The sequence below is a fragment of the Pipistrellus kuhlii genome, unplaced genomic scaffold (genome assembly GCF_014108245.1).
Source record: "Pipistrellus kuhlii isolate mPipKuh1 unplaced genomic scaffold, mPipKuh1.p scaffold_m20_p_5, whole genome shotgun sequence".
Lineage (NCBI taxonomy): Eukaryota > Metazoa > Chordata > Mammalia > Chiroptera > Vespertilionidae > Pipistrellus > Pipistrellus kuhlii.
In genome coordinates, this window is record NW_023425551.1 from 39,574,284 (window position 1) to 39,588,355 (window position 14,072).

At 35.3% G+C, this 14,072-nt stretch overlaps 1 protein-coding gene across 1 annotated transcript in view; it reads right to left on the bottom strand.

The window, feature by feature from the left end:
* The window catches only part of FUT9 (fucosyltransferase 9), a 69,638-nt gene extending 59,425 nt beyond the window's left edge, over window positions 1-10,213 (bottom strand). Inside the window, exon 1 of the mRNA XM_045572906.1 lies at window positions 10,121-10,213. The gene's annotated coding sequence lies outside the window, so the exon portion shown is untranslated. The remainder of the gene's footprint in view (window positions 1-10,120) is intronic.
* Between the last annotated feature and the right edge of the window lie 3,859 nt (window positions 10,214-14,072).

The window sequence follows — 14,072 nt, forward strand, 5'->3', positions numbered from 1 at the left end:
CTATGCCTATGGGTTATCCATATATGTTCTTTTGCTAATTTATTCATCTTCTTTCATCCAGTCCCCCTCTCTCTTTGTAGAACTGTGGTGATAGTAAAAAAAATAATTCTTGTCACTTACTGACATATTTCAGGCAATTAGTGAATTTTAGTAATTTCTCTCCATATTATTAGAGAAATGGTTTACTTGTTTGGGAACAGGTGAGAAATTTTCTGTGTAATAGGGTGAAGGAGAAAGATTATTTCTTTTGGGTTTTATAGTATCTTCAAAATAATCTGTTACTTTGGGGGATTTGTGGGAGTGGCTCCCAGATGACTCAGGGTGTGGAAGGTGGGATTTTTAGAAGCATCCTGAGATGACTGAACAACCACCAGTCTCTTTGGAGGTCGAGAAGAGTAGAATAAGAAATACATTGCTTTGACCAAGCTATCTCCTCATAGATGAGAATTTGAAGCAAATGCCTGATTCCTCCTTTTAATTAAAAAATTATGACTAAGCTCAACAGTGATCTGAAACAAAGGCATGTGTGTGTGTTGGGGGGGTGGTTTGTATGTTTGTTTGTGTATGTGTGTTTGTTTGGGGAGAATGACATCACTTGTAATCTGTATAACTGTACTGGTTAGTGCTGGCAGTCACAAAGGCAACTGAACCTCAAGTAAATGACAGCAAACTCTGGCTCTAAAATGCCTTCAGGAAAGTTAACAGCAGCCTTTAATTGGGGCTTGGTAGTGATAGGGTATGGTTCAAGTAATGGTCAAGGATTATTTAATGAAAAGAAACTTATTGAATGTAATTTTGATCATTAGACCTTGCATAGAGCTCTGAGAGTAGAGATGGAGATTCAGAGATTCAATTTTAACTCTTCTGCCTCTTTGCTAAGTACCGTTGGCTCAACTTCTTCATTTTTTCTGAGCTTTAGTTCTCACATAAATATAAATAATAAATAAATAGTATTTATTCCACATAAATATTAGGAATAATAGTAACTCTCTGATACTGAGCTCACATATATTAAGTGCCAACACAGTGTTTTCGCATTGAGACAATGACAAAAAATCCTAAGTTATTTTTATAATATTAGTACTTTTGTAACCATTATCATATTTTAATTTGTCATCCTCACAATGAGATTACGATAGAGAAGGAATTATAACTATCACCAAATAAATAAAATTGTCTAACATCCTGACAGACAAAGACATTGATCTTTTGACACTTGACCTCATGGATCTTTGGCTGTGCAATTCTGAGGAAAAGTAAATGTGACAATTGGTGATAATAAGTGAACAAAAATAGGAAGATATATTATTTACATATTTCCTCCCAACAGAGAGGGTGTGCTATGTGTTTCCTTAGCTTAATTTCATCATATCCTCAAAACCATCCAGTGTGCTAGACTTCACATTGTACAGATACTGAAAGGGAGTCTTATTAGATCTAAATTACTCACATAAGATCAAATAAGCGAAACAGGAATCACTTGCTATTCTGTTTGACCCTAGAATACAAGCTCTTTTCCTGAGACAAAATGGAATGAGTCATCTCTTGATGGTGCAGAGTGGGTTGTAGAAGTGACAGAATGGAAGATATAGGCATCACTCTCAATGAGTTAACCTAGAATTGTCTTACTGTCTAATTTTTCAAAAATGAAGAAAGAAAGAAAAAAAAAGTACATCTTTTGGGAAGGGTTAGCCAAAAGAAGAGGAGAGTTAGTTGGATGAAAACAGAAGGGATGGAAGTAAAAACGAGAGAATCCAATATTTCAGGAACTGAATATTATTTTTTTTAAAAAGTGTTCACAGTTGCTGACTAAGGTGGAAAAGAAAATTTAGAAGGATGAAATTTTTTCTCATATAGTTGTTTCAAATATAGCTTGAGAATAAAATGTAGGATCCTATACTTGTAGAAAATACCCCCATCCTCGTATTTGTGGTAGTCAATTGAACTAATATTAAACCTGCAGTTCTAAAAATCATAAAAACTGATTTCACGCAAATTTGATCAACTAATGGCAACATACTTTGGTGAACACGCATTTGCAAATTAACCAATTAGTAACAATTCTAACTTCAGAAAGTCAGGTGATCAGAAAGACTCACTCCTAAGAATACACTTCTGAAAGTCAATTAATCAATGACACTCTCACCTTAGAAAACTTGATGTCTTTGCTATGCATTTTTACATTTAATCCTTTCAATAATTCTACAATATAAGTCCTATTATTATTTTGACTTTGCATCTGATAAAAGCAAGGAATAGAAAGTTTAAAACTATTAGAATAGCCACATACCCTAGTTCATTCTTAATACTGACTCTTGGGTCACAATTCTACTTCATCTGCAAAAGAAAATAAACCAAAATAAGAACCAAACCATGTGATAAGTATTTAAAATAAATGAAAACCCTCAAACACCTAGATATCCAAAATTAGAAAAAAAATTGGTAATCGTTATAAAGATGCCTTTAAAATAATGACTATGTTAAGGTGTTGTTGTTTGTGCTTGAGCACACTATCAAAATATAAAATTATAATCATGTCATAAAATAATGTATACATATAAATTAAAATAACAGAAAATGTGGATAAATAACTGAATTTCTAGGGTTGTTGTGAAATACATTTTTATTGAGTTTTAAAAAATATTGCTTCAATGTTTGTGACATAACAAAGTAACGTAGATATAAATTATATTTTGTATATTTGAGTCATGAAGACAAGCCCATACTCAAGGGGACAGGGATTAATATTTACCTCATAGGAAGTAGGTAAGGTTTCCTCTTATCCCCAATTTCTTTAAACTAGTGTTCCATGTAAAATGTTATTGATGGCATTAAAGATATCAGAGAGCAACACCAGAACAATAAGTTATCTGTCTGTCCATTCATCCAACCTCTTCCATCCACTCATGCATGCATCCAGCTATTCATCCATAGTCCACCTACATCTCCTTGGGGAAGGGATAGAATCAGACGTATATAATCACTTTCTACTGCATATACTGAAAGGTCATCACAGACACTCTGGAGCTTCTCAGCAACAAAAACCAAAACCAAAAAATAAAATAGCCTTTAATTATGGTAGAAAGGCTTTTGATTAGAAATAAGAAAATAGTGAGAACACTAAACATTCAAATATATCAGAGAAGTAGATTTGAGGGGGGTCTTCTTTTCAATGCATATTTGTTTATTACGACATCCTATAAAAGAGTTAATAAAATTAACTCTCATGCCCTCACAAGATGGCTGTCTACGACCAGGCTGGCAGGGCAGTTAATGAGGGATGACCAAACAACTGAACAACAGGCTGCATGGGGCGATCAGGCCACCAGTGGGGCCGTGAGGGGCGACCAGGCCAGCAGGGAGGCAGTTGGGAAAAACCAGGCCAGCTGGGGGTGGAGGGGAGTTGGAGGTGACCAGGCCAGTGGGAGGGTGCAGTTGGGGACAACCTGGCTGGCAGCAGGGGCAATTGGGGGTGATTAGGCTGGCAGGGGGGACAGTGAGGGGCAACTAGGCTGGCAGGGGGGGAGGGGTTGGGGTTAACCAGGCTGGCGGGGGGGCAGTAAGGGGTGACCAAGCTGGCAGTAAGGGCAGTTAGGAGTGACCAGGCCAACAGGAAGGAGGCAGTTGCGGGTGACCTGGCCAGCAGCAGGGGGGCTGTTAGGGGTGACCAGGCCGACAGGGGAGCCAGTTAGGGGCGACAGACAGGCAGGCAGGTGAATGATTAGGAGTCAATGGTCCAGGATTGTGAAAGGAATGTCTAACTGCTGATTTAGGCCTGATCCCTGGTATCAGGCTTAAACTAGCAGTCAGACATCCCCAGGGGGTCTCAGATTGGAGAGGATGCAGGCTGGGCTGAGGAGACTCCACCCCCCCATCCCCCTTGCATGAATTTCATGCACCGGGCCTTTAGTACTAGTATAAAATGAGATTTAAACATGAGATAGAACAGACTCATTTTGCATTTGTCTGCCACTATTACATTATTTGAAAGTATAGAATATGTTTTTCTATTGGTGTCTTTTATTGTTTATCACCCTCTCATATTCAAGAAGATTTTTATTTTTTTCAAGAAGCTTTTTAAATAGCCTTGTCAACTATTTTTTAATTACCTAATAAAATAAGGTCCCCTAAAAGTCAGCATTGTGATTGGAAAGCAATAGAGAGAAAGCTTGATTCATAGATAAGTGAGAGTGTGCTATGAATTTTGTTCATAGTAAAACTGCCTGTGGATTATGAGATCACTCTAACTTAGAGAAATTTCAGCAGCTAGGAATAGTGATATAAGTACTGAAGAAAAGGATTACAATGTCCAAGAATAGGTATCCTTTAATGTGTAAAATGAATCTACTTCTTCTGAAATATTGATGTATAAATCTAATGAAATAGCACCAGAGAATATTGTTGAGAAAAGACATGATGAATTCTTTTGTGAGACAAATAATCTTTCTATAATTTAAAACATTGCTTCTCAGTTGGTGGATTTTGTGATTCTTTTGTGTTCTCATTCATCAGATTTCCTTAAAGTGAAAACATACTTGCGCCTAGTGTCACATAAATAGATTAGCAGTAGTGATTTCTAATCGAGTAGCCTTGGTTGGATTCTGAACTTCAACAACAACAACAACAAGAAAAAAAACCAAAACAAATATTTTAAGACATTTCAGATCACAGAGATTTTTTGGTTTAAATGTTAATAATGTTTTTTTTTAAATGATATATAATTTGTTACAATTTTATATACATTAAGGAAAAGAGCTTGGCACCTCTGGAAGTTAAGAAAAACAAGAACTGCCGAGACCGGTTTGGCTCAATGGATAGAGCGTCGGCTTGCGGACTGAAAGGTCCCGGGTTCGATTCCGGTCGAGGGCATGTACCTTGGTTGTGGGCAAATCCCCAGTAGGGGGTGTGCAAGAGGCAGCTGATCGATGACTCTCTCTCATTGATATTTCTAACTCTCTATCTCTCTCCTTTCCTCTCTGTACAAAATCAATAAAATATATTTTTTTTTTAAAAAAAGAGAGAGAGATTAGGGAAGTAAGGTGTGTTCTATGTAGATGATCGACCCTTATAAGCTGCCCACTGTTATACAAGTCACTTAACCTCTTAGAGACTTTTTCTTACTTATAAATAAGGAAAGTTATTTGAACTTACATGCTCAGTGTAATGCCATAATGTGTGTTAAAAAAACACACAAACGCATGCTTTTCTCAACATTAGAGTGATTTTTGGAAAAGACTATCACAGAAGCGAGGTGTCCTTATCACACACGCCAGGGTACATGGGGATGACGTGACTTATTTTCGAGATGTTTAGCTTAGTCACTCTGTGAAGGTAATGTCTACCACGTTTTCCTCATTTCCATACTCTCTGAGTCACTAAGACTAGCCCATTCCAGGGGATAGGGATTAAGACTCACACAGTGGGAAGTGGGTAAGGTACATACATACATACATACATACATACATTATTTGGAATTTTTCTGTAAGAAAGATTTCCCCTGCTCTGTCATTTATCTATCTGTTCAATTCTTTATTTATATCAGTGTGGATTCATTGAGATTTATTTTATTTATTAGGTTATAATCTAATACGATCAGTATTTTGTTGCTCAAAGCATCTTAGCTTCAGTGATTCAGGATTGTTTGGCTATTGTGTCCTTTTGACATGCCCCAATAATTATTTTTGGCCACTATTTCATTTCCTGGCACTATAAAATGTTTCAGGTTCATTTTTTATTTTTCTTGCCCTAGATCTTGAATCAGCCATTTTTCCTAATTACTTTTTTATTGGAAAATATTTAGAAAATAAATCAACATGAGGTGTGATCACTGTGACAGTGGTGTTACTACTTCTAGGACCTTGCAGGAGGTAGAGCTAATAATATATGTAATGTATGTATACCTATTTATGCACACATAGCTACCCTTATTTTGTACCTATCTGTATGTATACTAAAATGAAAATGGGTTCGTATTGATGTCTTCATCTATTATGTAGCATTACAAGGTTAATTTTAACTAATTCATTTTGCTTATTTATAAATATATTTCATAATTAATAACTTGTACACTTGCAAGAAATATTATCAAATAGAACTGCATCAAACCAAAATGATTCTGCACAAGCAAAAGAAACCATCAAGAAAATGAGAAGGGATTCCACTGAATGGAAGAACTTATTTTCCAATGATACATCTGATAAGGAGTTATTTCCAAAAATAAAAAGAACTTATACTACTCAACACCAAGAAGACAATTAACCGAATTTTAAAAATGGATGGCCAATAGACATATGAAAATATGCTCAAAGTCATTAATCATCAGAGAGATGCAAATTAAAACCACAAGCAGATATTATCTCACAACAGTCAGAATGGCTATAACAAATAAATCAACAAACAGCAAGTTGTGGAGAAAGGAACCCTCCTGCATTGTTGGTGGGAATGCAGCCACTCTGGAAAGAGTATGAAATTTCCTCAAAAAAAAAAAAATTAAATTTGGAATTGCCTTTTAACCCTGTGATCCCACTTCTTGGAGTTTATCTGAAGAAACCCAAAACACTAACTCAAAAGAATATATGCACCCCTGTGTTCATTGCAGCATCTTTTATAATAGCCAAGATTTGGAGGCATCCCAAGTGCCTAGAAGTAGACAAGTGGATAAAAAAGCTGTGGTACAATTTACACAGTGGAATGCAGAGCCATAAAAAAGAAGGAAATCTTACCTTTTGTGACAGCAGAAATAGACCTGGAGATTATTATGTTAAGTGAAATAAGCTAGTCAGAGAAGGACAAACACTATGTGATCTCACTTACTAGTATACGTGGACTCTAATGAACAAAATAAACTGATGAACAAAATAGAAACAGGCACGAGCACATGATACACATTGACAACTGACAGACAGGAGGGGTGTTGGAAGGCTGGATGATAGACAGTAAAAGGATTAAGCAAAACAAACAAACAAACAAAAACAACAACACATATATTTATAGCACATAGACACAGAAAATAGTGTGATGACAGCCAGAAGGAAAGTGGGGTGGGTAAGTAAAGATTGGAAAGAGATTTTACTTGGGGCTATGGGTGTATGATGAAGTGTGCAGATGATGTCTTATTAAGTTGTTCACTTGAAACCTGTATGGTTTTGTGTACCAATGTCACCCCAGTAAATTCAATTAAAAAATAAAACAAATTATCCAATAGAGTACAAGGTCTGGGTATGGTTATTTTTCTCTTTAGCATTATTCTTAGTCTTTGTCCTGTCAAAACTGTTTCTTAAAGGTACTTAGGCTAGGTCAGTGGTCGGCAAACCGCAGCTCGCAAGTCACAAGCGGCTCTTTGGCCTTTTGAGTGCGGCTCTTCCACAAAATACCACGTTTTTAGCAAAGGCCAGCTTAGGAGTACCCTAATTAAGTTAATAGCAATGTACTTACCTATATAGTTTAAGTTTAAAAAATTTGGCTCTCAAAAGAAATTTCAATCATTGTACTTTTGATATTTGGCTCTGCTGACTAATGAGTTTGCCGACCACTGAGTTAGGTCATTTGACACCTCTGCCCCCAACCCAGACCTTCACTGAGTTTATGTCTCACACTGATAATTTGGTGGATTTACTTGCCACAATTTGATAGTCAGATGAAAAAAAATCCATTTTAATATGTGTCTAATGGTATCTCATTATGATTTTAATTTTGCATCTCTCTTAACTAAGGATGTTAAAAATCCTCCCATCTACTTATTGGCCATGCATACATTTTCCCTTTGGTGACATGCATATCTTTTATCCATTTTAAATTGGGTTGTTTATTTTCTTATTATTAAGTTTTAATAATTCTTTATAGTAGATTTTGGATATAAATCCTTTATCAGCAATGTGACTTACAAGTCTGAAGCTTATATTTTTATTCTTTTAACAGCTTTTTTCACAGAGCCATGTTACAAATATTTTCTTATTTTTTTATATATATATTGTTTTTCATTCACCCTGTAATAGGAATGGCTGTAATCTGTTAATTTCTTTAGAGTGCAACAGAACATGTACATTGAACCAAATTATAAAAGCATTTCAGTGTAACTCACAGCTTGGATATTTAGACATTGTATATTTTATCCATAGTTTCTCAAAAACATGTTGTTCTATAAAATGTCATTTTAGTCAGAGGGGCAAGATTTGACATATTTTCCTCATTGAAATTTTAAAGTTATATGCTTTGTTGGTGAGTTTTGATATCAGACCAGAGAAGTCAGAATTATAACACTGATCCTCTGGAAAATAGTTTTCCAGTACAAAAGCTACTAGACATATGGGACTGCAGAGTACTTGAAATGTGGCTAGTATAAATTAAATGACATTTTGTTTTAATTCATTTAAATTTAAAAACTGAGACTCAATTCAGTTATTGAAAATCCTTTAGGAATGTGTGGAACATCTTGCTTTTTTGAATCTACTATTTTCAACTATAAATTTTTTGAAATTTAAATACAGGTCAAGTATATCCAATAAAAATTTAGTATCCAAATTGAGATGCAATATAAGTATGCACTGGATTTCAAAGATTTGGCATTAAAAAAGAGATAAATGGCTCATTAACAGTTTTTACATTGATCACATGTTAAAATGACTGTATTTTGATTATGTAAGGTTAAATAAAGTTTATTATTAAAACCCACTATACTTGCTCTTTTTTTTTTTTACTTCTTTAAATGTGGCCACAAGAAGGATTTAAATTACATGTGTGACTCACATTATTAGATATCATTGGTTTAGAACCATATATTGTTATTAAATTATATTTTATGTCAAAAGGCATTGATTCAGTGTTCTAAAATGGCATGCTAATGATCTATCTATCCACCATGACTTCCAACCCCTCCCCTAAGCATAATCAGGCACAGGTCCTTTGTGGAGAATAGAGGCTCACTAAATTTCAAGTTCCTTTTGATATATTTTTTTAATCCTCAGACAGGGTTTCCAGCAAGAAAAGGGCTGAGTGAATGGAGAGTGATGCTTGAGATGGTAGAATCAGGTGTGCAGGAACAACATCTTTGATGCCCTAAAAGTGTATAAATTTGGGGAACACTGTTCACTAATAAGGGCTCAGTCATGGCTCACTTTCTTCTGAGGAAAAAGGGATTGAGCTGCCTCCTTTTCTTCCCACTGCTGTAGGTACTTAGTGCTTAGTAAGTACTTAGTGCTTAGTGCTCCTAATAAAAAAACAAAGTGTAGTATTTCAGCCTTTCACTTCTCTCCTTGCTTTTAAGCAATGTGAAATGAATGGTAAAAGTTTTCATTACTGAACAAAGATCACTTTTCTTCTTTTTATTTAGTTTATTAAATAAATTGTGTGTGTATATATATACACATTCTATATACACATATAGATACATTATATATATATATATATATATATATATATGATTTAGTGCTATGTATCTTGCCAGAACTAAAACAATTTTTCAAAAAGATAATTAATATGTTAAAAATTGATCTAACCTTGAAATAGTAAACATTATATTTTAAAACATTTCAATAAATTTTAATACTTTTACATAGAATTCTGCTAATCCTCACCAGAGGATATTTTTCCATTGATTTTTTTTTTAAGAAAAAGTGAAAGAGTGAAAAAGAGAGAGAGAGAGGAGAGAGAGAGGAAACATTGATGTAAGGAAGACACACCTATCTTGACCAGGATGGGGACTTGCAACACAAGTACTTACCCTTGACTGGAAATTGAACTCAGAATCCTTTTGTTTGTAGGTTGATACACTAACCACTAAACCACACTGCGTGTCAAATATTTTAAAATTTTTTATAGAAAACTAAAGAGCAGTATAAAAATCTTCATCATATTAAGTATAATATTTATTTTAAAAGTCTATTATAATGGACATATTAATTTAGCATGATAAATAATTATATTAAGGTTTAACTTTAATACAATGTTAAATCTAAATTTGCAGGACACATCTTCATATAAGATAATCTTCTAAAACTATTCTATAGTTTGGATAAATTATAGCTTGTACTTTTCTGAAACAATCAAAGTTATCTATAAGTCCTAATGGAACACATTTCTTTCACAATCAAGGTAGCTTGGGAACATAAAAATATATACTTACAATATAGAGAACATATCATGGAAAGCACATACACAGTTGTTATGCTGATCCACTGTACTTTAAAATTCTTCAATTAGTATATTTTAATCTGTTGGGAAAGAGAAAAAGAAAACTATGTTAGTTAAATGAGCTGGATGTACTATAAATGTAAGTAAATAACCAAAAAGAAACTAAAATAAATCACTGACTTTACTACTATAGATCTTTCTATATATATTGTTGTGTTCCTTGTTTATATTAATTTATCATTTGTTTCAATTTTTAAGAAAATTCCATTGAATCACTTAATAAAATAAGTATTACTTAAAAGACTGAATGCTGTAATTGAAACTCTAAGGAAATGAGGTGTATCTTGTTAACTACATATATTTCTTAGTCTCTATTTTTTATGTTTCCTACTTACAGAATACATTAAATTCATTAAAAATTTTAAATATAAAAATGTTTATAAGTCATCTGGATGTTTATAATTATTTGAATGCTTAATAAAATGAAGACCAAATAATTGGATGATTTGTCTAAACATCTCTAATTTTCAAGTTGATTTATGTCAGCTGATATGATTTGAGTGTTTGTACTCCCCACCCCTCCACTCCCAAATTCACATGTTACATCCCAGTCCCCAAGATGATGATATTAGGAGGTGGGGACTTTGAGAGGAAAATAACTTAACTTTCCCCTAATTTAATACTTTATTTATACTTCAATGTTGTATTTAAACACATTTAAAGATAATCAAAACATAGACAATAGATGGTATGTCTGTCTTGTCTTTAAAACCAAATCTTACCTAATATATTCTCAAAGGTATAAAACATAATAGATGAGTAATATGTCTACATTCTGTATCAATTGTTTTATAAGTACCTTGCGCTAACCGATTGCGCAACTGGAGCTCCTCTGTATCAATTGTTGAATGTTTCCTGGTGTATGTAATTGCCATTTAATCATCACAGCAATTCTATAAGGTGGGTTTTATCCCCATTCTATAGGGTTCTTATCATTCAAACACCTTGTCCATATAAGAAGCTAGACATTCCACCAGGGGAACTGTGGTTAAGTCAGCCCTAACCCCAAGTGTCTACTCAGAAAAGTTTTCAGTTGCATATGACCTCCTGGAAACTGTTTGTAAGATCATCCTGCCTGGATATCTACTTTGAACACTATTTGAACCCTCAATTTGAAAAAAAAAAAAATTCTATAAAGTAGATCAAATTCGTCTGTTGAAACTGTACAGATCTTGTGCTTGAAGTTTTTAAATTAACTACACATAATTATTGCATATAACATATATTATGTGTTGGTTATATATCTTGACATAAAAGATCAATATAGTTAATAATATTAAAAATAGAAAAGGGGCATTCACACTTATATCAACTGGTTTCAGACTATTATATTTGAGCAAATGTTAATTTTTTTAAACAATAATATTCTGTCACAGCTTTAAATGCCATTCTTACTCTGTTTTTACCATACAACATCTGATTTGATGCTTTTAAAATGTTTTTTTTTTCTTTTTCTGGAAAGTCAGAAAATCAAATATTTAAAAAAAATATATATTTTATTGATTTTGTACAGAGAGGAAGGGAGAGAGATAGAGAGTTAGAAACATCGATGAGAGAGTCATCGATCAGCTGCCTCTTGCACACCCCCTACTGGGGATATGCCCGCAAGCAAGATACATGCCCTGGACTGGAATCGAACCCAGGACCTTTCAGTCCCCAAGTCAACGCTCTATCCATTGAGCCAAACCAATTTCGGCAAAAATAAAATATTTTTAATCTGATCTAGAATGAGTGCAAATAATTAGGGCCAGCAAGTGGCCTGAGTCTGGACTATCATCTATTTGGCAACTCAGATTTGTGTGTGTGTGTGTGTGTGTACGCATGTATGCAAGCATTTGTGCACACATATATGCATTTCCTAAATCATAGCTATGATTTAATGCTCACAATGCAGAATAAATAACACTCAAGTTATGGAGTTACTCTTTTATTGTTATTACAGAGGCCTTTCTTCCCCCAGCTGTGGGCAATGATTTTCCTCTGGCACCCAGGACCCGGCCCTCCCTCTGGCAGCAGGCAGGCACCTGGGACCTGGGCTTCCCTGCAGCCCCGGCTCTGTTTGGAAGGCCGTCCGGAAGGATGTCTGGTCTAATTAGCACATTATGCTTTTATTATTATAGATTTTTTATGAAGCTTTATTTGACTATAGTTATCATCTTTATCTTGCTTTTTGTATTATATGTAGGGAAACAACCATTCTATTCCATTGCGCACATTTGTGTCCAACTCAGATGACAATAATACATTTTTCTCTTCTGATTTCCTAAAGATTTGTCTGTCCTCCTTGAGCAGTAAAGGCATGGGGCAGAGATGGGCAGGAGACACTGAGTTCCTTTCATCCACTTTGATAGATGATTTAGAGTCATTCAGTCTTGAGAAAAAATGATTTCTAAATTCTGTTACTCCCCTCTTACATATAAAGTCTAGACTTGATGGATTAGTCTATTATTTGGGTGTTTTGCCAAGATCCAATGCTTAGGAATATAAGCATAAAACACTAAGGTGACTCACTGAGTGTACTTGTCTTCTTGATGTTATTTGGCAAGCATCAATGACTGTTTTCATGGAATTTCATATAAAGGGGTTTCAAATCATGCAGAAAGCAATAGGAAGAGAGATTTCTTCATGTTTTATTTTGAGATATAACAGAAGTGGAGAGAAAGAAGACCACATTGGAAGAGGAAAGTGGCTGCCACAGCTCTTGTTTTCTCCTCTCAGCTTCTTGAGGTCAAACGTCTGGTGGGAGTAGCTTTAGAAATTCCTACTTGAGGGAATTCTCAGGATTTTGCCTATTATTTGGGGAAGGGATTACTGTGCTCAGTAAACCCATGCTAACACATGGTGACTCAGTATAGTCAGGGTCCCAGGTACACATAAACTCAGTTTGCAATCCCAAATCTCCCCTGGTTATTGTGTGGCCTGGATAATGGGCTGAGAAATACTGGCCTCCTGGAAGTGAGGAGCTCAGCTACAGAGGTATGTGAGATTTTTCAGCTTTAACTAGGTGTCAGAAGAGGGAGGTAGCCATGATTGTAACAGCGGGGACTCTGATGGATCTGAATGTCAAGATCCAGGGCAGACTGCATGAGCTGGATCATTAGGCAGAGGCAGAGCTGAGAAAGCACTGTGAGAGATGCCAGGGCAGAGCAGCCAACCATAGGACTGGGCAGCCCCCTTGAGGGGAGGCTGTCAGGGAAGGCAGGCCTCATGAAGGAAGCCATGACTGATCTGACAAGAAGAACTCAGCCTTATCTTCAGGATCAGGCTGGCAAGGCTAGAAGACACTAGGTACAAAAGCTCAGGACAGGAACCAGCATGGCATGTTCCAGGAGGAGGGATAGCCAGATCGCACAGTGACCCAGAGCACGGTGGTGGTGGGGTGGAGAGTAAGGTTGACAGGCAGCCGGTGGCCAGGTCACGTTGGGTTTCGTAAGCCTTTGTAAGCTCAGACTTGATTCATTGTACAATGGTGATCGGAGGAACTGGACTGGGTAAGTAATTAAGACTTGAAAGGATCACTTCAAGTGTTCAATGGATAGTACAGAGACAAACCCAGAAGAGGCAGCCAGTCTAAAGACTACTGAGGCAGGTGAGTTGGGAGAAGATGGTGGATGTAAGTTTGGTGGCAATGACACTGGAAACAAATGCTTGAATTTGTGATATAGTTGAATAAAGTATAAAATCCTATTCACTAATTTCTCAAATGAATTTTTGAGCCATTGCGTAGAATAGATTATTCTTTTCTTTAGCAAAGAGTCCATTTGCAAAATATAAATTAGGTGGTTATTTATATAAAGTACTTCATTCATTTTGGGTAAAATTTACCAAAGAGGAAATTATGGGGACATATTTATATTTTATAATTGGTTTAGTTATTATTGTAC